Consider the following 6,000-nt stretch of genomic DNA (forward strand, 5'->3'; position numbering starts at 1 on the left):
TAAATCTGGTAATGGCTACAAGAAGATTCACAAACGGTTGAATATACGATTGACAACTTTACCAGCATCATAACAAGCGTATCGATGAATCGTTGTGACATACGAAATATGAGTGATAGTGTAATCAATGTGTAATAACTACATAAAAAATGTATGAAAGCGTGAAATTATTATGTGACGTGCAGTCATATTCAGGTCCTGATTGGTCAAATAGCATTAATTGACACGTCAAATTGCGTTATTTTGACACGCAAAGACCCAAACGGCATTCCATAGAAATCCTGGTTGAGAATGAAACGACTGAACAACAAAACAGCACAGCAAGTACGTGAAAGAAATAGATTTTGATTATGTTTAACTGGTAATGGGGACATACGTAAATGCCAACAAAATAACTTTTTTAGTCAGTGTGGTGTGTGTGTAACCTTTATTTAACTAGGCAAGTCAGTTAAGAACAAATTCATATCTGCAATGACGGCCCGGACAACGCTGGGCCAATTGTGCGCCGCCAAATGGGACTCCCAATCACGGCCAGATGTGATACAGCCTGGATTCAAACCAGGGACTGAGATGCAGTGCCTTAGACCGCTACGTCCTTGTGTTGCCTATTCAACTGTACTAGAATGCTTAAAAAGGCCGCTAAAACTGTAGTTATCTGTATTGTTTTTTGGGGCAAGGAAAATATCGGAATCGGCCAAAAATGTCATATTGGTGCATCACTACTTGACATACAGCATCACTACTTGCCATACAGCTGAACTAGCCAACTGAGTTGTTTCGAATTTCATTCTGGCAGCTGAGTAGTTTAGAGATGTGTCCTGACACCTGAAGAAAAAAAATCCCGATCACAGAAAAGGACTACAAATACAAATTGGAACTGGACCTGTAAGCATTTCATTGTTTAGTCTAAACCTGTTATTTATAAAGCATGTTTCAATGTGATTAGATTTTTGAAGCACATTGACTGAACCCTTCCTCAAGGCCTTGGTCAATGAGGAGAGTGATGAGTAAAGATATTACAAGGCTTGTGAGATTTCACTCTGCGCTAAATGAATAAATTAACATTCTGACCAATGAAGCTAGCAAGACTTCAAAATAGAACGCAGAGACCCGCAAGGAAATATTGAATGAGGTTCGGGGAAAACTTAAAATTAACAGGAGAAAGTGCACCATATCCACATGACACAATTTCACTCCTATTCAAACTCCTAATTTACATGTTGTGTGAGTTGGATTGATTGATACCATGGCAACGAATGTCATGCATGCGAGCCAGTGCCGTTTGACCAGCTTTTCAATGGCGGGGGAGACTTGATTGCGTCAGTGGAGGCTCCTCAGAGGAGGAAAAGGAAGGACCATCCTCCTCAGTGAATTTTATGAAAATAAAAATTGTGAAACATTTAAAAAAGTAATCCTTTCTGGATAAAACTATACAAAAAAATATTCACCAAATAACTGATAAAAATACTTTCTTGCAATGAAGTTCTACAGTAGCCTCAACAGCACCCTCTAGGGTAGCACCATGATGTAGCCGGAGGACAGCTATTTTCCATCCACTTGGTAAATTGACTTCAATAAAAAACCTAGGAGGCTCATAGTTCTCACCGCGTCATAGGTTTTTTATGACAACTTCCGGGGGACATCTTCCAACCTATCAGAGCTCTTGCAGTATGAACTGACATGTTTTCCATCCAATTAATAGACCAGAGAAGGAACCTAGAACTGAAAAAAATAAACTACAGCAAGCTAGCACTGCAGTGCATAAAGTGTGATGAGTAGTTGACTCAGAGAGAAAGACAATAGTTGAACAGATTTGAACAAATTAATTTCTTAAATTAATGAGAAGCAGCAGAGAGAGCAAACTATATTTTGTGGTATTTTTTAATTCTTCTTAGTTTACCTTCTCTTACTTACAGTGGGGGAAAAAAGTATTTGATCTCCTGCTGATTCTGTACGTTTGCCCACTGACAAAGAAAGGATCAGTCTATAATTTTAATGGTAGGTTTATTTGAACAGTGAGAGACAGAATAACAACAAAAATATCTAGAAAAACGCATGTCAAAAATGTTATTAATTGATTTGCATTTTAATGAGGGAAATAAGTATTTGACCCCTCTGCAAAACATAACTTAGTACTTGGTGGCAAAACCCTTGTTGGCAATCACAGAGGTCAGACGTTTCTTGTAGTGGCCACCAGGTTCATTTCTTTTTTAAGTGGGCAAACGTACAAAATCAGCAGGGGATCAAATACTTTTTTCCCTCACTGTAGGTAATGCAGCTACTTTAGCCTACTCAACAACCCGACTCAAACATAGAGGAATGCTATTGGATCGTGGGTTTACTAACTCATTAGTTCTAGTTTGTTGACTATAACGTTAATAAGGTTACAACTTGAGCCAAAAAGATACCAGTATTGCAATATTTGTTCCATGGCAAAATGGAAAACATGAAGCAGATCAAACTATGGTCCATAAAAAAACCTGCTGTATGTAAAGTACTGTGTTCTATAGCTTGGAAAATAAATGTAACTCTGGATGACAACAATTATGTTTGTTGTTTCTTTTTTTCTCATTAGGGCTGTTGTCATAAAAAAGTTAAATCCGCTTTGTATTTTGTTTCCTTGCCACGATACAAAGAAGTATCATGGTACAAGTATGGTCCAGGACCTAGTGACAGTGATGTAGGCTGTGTAGTGGTTAGCGATTAAGGTATGAAGGCTTGGCTTGAAGAGGTTTTTGCACCTGGTCAAAGACAGCTGTTGTTTTGTGCACTGAAGTCCACAAGCGAAAGGAAAATGTGAGAGGAGGAGAGTAGATGCAAGAAGGAATTATAAACTGGTTGGTTCGAGCCCTGAATGGTAATTGGATGACAGCCGTGGTATATCAAACTGTATACCACGATTATGACAAAACATTTCTTTTTACTACTCTAATTACCTTGGTAACCAGTTTATAATAGAAATAAGGCACCTCAAAGTTTGTGATACATGGCCAATATACCACAGCTAAGGGCGTGCCTAAGAACAGCCCTAAGCTGTGATATAGTGGCCAGATACTACACCTCAGGCCATATTGCTTAACTATAAAATCAACAGAAAAAGAAACATCCTTTTTTTCAGGACCCTGTCCTTCAAAAGATTATTCGTAAAAATCCAAATAACTTCACAGATCTTCATTGTAAAGGGTTTAAACACTGTTTCCCATGCTTGTTCAATGAACCATAAACAATTAATGAACATGCACCTGTGGAACAGTCTTTAAGACACTAACAGCTTTTAGAGGGTAGGCATTTAAGGTCACAGTTATGTAAACTTAGGTCACTAAAGAGGCCTTTCTACTGACTCTGAAAAACACCAAAAGAAAGATGACCAGGGTCCCTGCTCATCTGCGTGAATGTGCCTTAGGCATGCTGCAAGGAGGCATGAGGACTGCAGATGTGGCCAGGGCAATAAATTGCAATGTCCTTACTGTGAGACGCCTAAGACAGCGCTACAGGGAGACAGGACGGACAGCTGATCATCCTCGCAGTGGCAGACCACATGTAACAACATCTGCACAGGATCAGTACATCCGAACATCACACCTGCGGGACAGGTACAGGATGGCAACAACACCTGCCCGAGTTACAACAGGAATGCACAAACCCTCCATCAGTGCTCAGACTGTCTGCAATAGGCTGAGAGAGGCTGGACTGAGGGCTTGTAGGCCTGTTGTAAGGCAGATCCTCACTAGACGTCACCGGCAACAACGTCGCCTATGGGCACAAACCCACCGTCGCTGGACCAGACAGGACAGGCAAAAAGTGCGCTTCACTGACAAGTCGCGGTTTTGTATCACCAGGGGTGATGGTCGGATTTGCGTTTATCGCCGAAGAAATGAGCGTTACACCGAGGTCTGTACTCTGGAGTGGGATCGATTTGGAGGTGGAGCGTTCATCATGGTCTGGGGCGGTGTGTCACAGCATCATCGGACTGAGCTTGTTGTCATTGCAGGCAATCTCAATGCTGTACGTTACAGGGAAGACATCCTCCTCCCTCATCTGGTACCCTTCCTGCAGGCTCATCCTGACATGACCCTCCAGCATGACAATGCCTCCAGCCATACTGCTCGTTCTGTGCATGGTTTCCTGCAAGACAGGAATGTCAGTGTTCTGCCATGGCCAGCGAAGAGCCCGGATCTCAATCCCATTGAGCACGTCTGGGACCTGTTGGATCGAAGGGTGAGGGCTAGGGTCATTCCCCCCAGAAATGTCTGGGAACTTGCAGGTGCGTTGGTGGAAGAGTGGGGTAACATCTCACAGTAAGAACTGGCAAATCTGGTGCAGTCCATGAGGAGGAGATGCACTGCAGTACTTAATGCAGCTGGTGGCCACACCAGATACTGACTGTTACTTTTGATTTTGATCCCCACCCTTTGTTCAGGGACACATTCTATTTCTGTTAGTCACATGTCTGTGGAACTTGTTCAGTTTATGTCTCAGTTGTTGAATCTAGTTATGCTCATACAAATATTTACACATGTTACGTTTGCTGAAAATAAACACAGTTGACAGAGAGAGTATGTTTCTTTTTTTGCTGAATTTACGTCGAGCAAAGTGATGATGCTGAATGTAGCTGCTACGAAAGAACTGTGTGCGCACGCAGGTGATCAGGGGTGTATTCATTCCCGCCGATTCTGTTGCAAAATGTTTCTTAAACGGAAGTAAACGGAATGAAACGGGGAGGGGCCTATATTAACTTGTCCAATAGAAACTCTCGTTTTAACTGTTTAGACTAATGTTTACACACCAGATCAGCTCGATACAGGCAAGAGTATACAAGGCATTATTGAATGTGTCACCTTGATTACGCCAATTTATCTCTAGACCTGTTCACCTAAATTATAAACTTTCAGTTGAAGGCTAGGTTGTAGCATGCTCATGATGGGTATATTCGAGTTGCCTTGAGTTGGGTGAATGGAATATGAATGACAGTTATCAAATATATTGTGATAGAAATAAGGCCATGATCATTAAAAAAAATCCTCCTCCCTAATCTTGATCTGCACCGACTGTCACTGCATTACATCAATGTTGCGAATGCACCACTCTTAAAACATTTTAAATTGTTGTGTTCAATAGGTGATGGAGAGTGGAGACAATTTCGACAATTTATGACTGCTATTACTCAAGGCAAAACTGTTTTTATAATCGGCAGCAAAACTTGTGTGGAGGCAGAGAGATATAGTGATTTATAGGGTGCATGACGTGGTAAAAAGAAACAATGTAGGTAGAGCTACAAATTAGCACCGCAAAGACAGAAAAACCCACCCACCTTTGGTCAGCTAAGTGGCTGCACTGCCCCTTCCGCTCGTAAAAATATCCAACCATTAAAATGACAATAGTTTCCATTAAAATAACATCACAACTACGGTCTCCATTCTGAATTAAAAACAAAAAGTTATTCGTAAATGAGGTTCCTAAACTATGAGAACGCAACTACATCATGTAAACTGTTTTGTCGACGCGAGCACTTCTGTTTGGATGACAGCATAAGTTTAACATTTGAAACATGGGAATAAGAACTTTAAAATCTTAGCTCACCTAGTAAAAGTCCCTTAAATAAATCCTTTGGAATAAAAGCATCAAACGGGCGTAGTTTTGCGAGTTCCGACTATCCAGTTGTAGTCCTTTGTGAGTCTTTGGCGATGGGAAGAGAGAGCGAGAGCAGGACCCTGCTGATGTCACCGCGAGGGAGGGGCATGGATCAGAGGAGTTTCATATGGATCTGATGACATTTCACATTACTTTTCACTGTACTACTGTCATGTCATAAAATACATCTAATAGACTGGCCTACTACTCTCATTCTCATCATACCTCACTGTTTGAAAATACCACGTAAGAGATTTGTAAGGTCAATAGGCATATAGTTCTCATAAACTAAATCAGATGTACGAAGTACAGTAGGACTTTATCAGGAGCTAGAGCCTATCTGTGACTGGTCTTGGTAATGGCTGGTTG

The 6,000-nt window shown here is 41.1% G+C and overlaps 1 protein-coding gene across 2 annotated transcripts in view; it reads right to left on the reverse strand.

Annotated features, from left to right (window-relative positions):
* LOC106582420 (SH3 domain-binding protein 4) overlaps positions 1–5,720 on the reverse strand; it is a 104,110-nt gene extending 98,390 nt beyond the window's left edge. Inside the window, exon 1 of one of the 2 annotated variants that reach the window (XM_014165522.2) lies at positions 5,581–5,720. The gene's annotated coding sequence lies outside the window, so the exon portion shown is untranslated. The remainder of the gene's footprint in view (positions 1–5,580) is intronic. The other variant, XM_014165523.2, reaches the window with a different exon arrangement.
* Between the last annotated feature and the right edge of the window lie 280 nt (positions 5,721–6,000).

The sequence above is a fragment of the Salmo salar genome, chromosome ssa21 (genome assembly GCF_905237065.1).
Source record: "Salmo salar chromosome ssa21, Ssal_v3.1, whole genome shotgun sequence".
NCBI classification, from domain to species: Eukaryota; Metazoa; Chordata; class Actinopteri; order Salmoniformes; family Salmonidae; genus Salmo; species Salmo salar.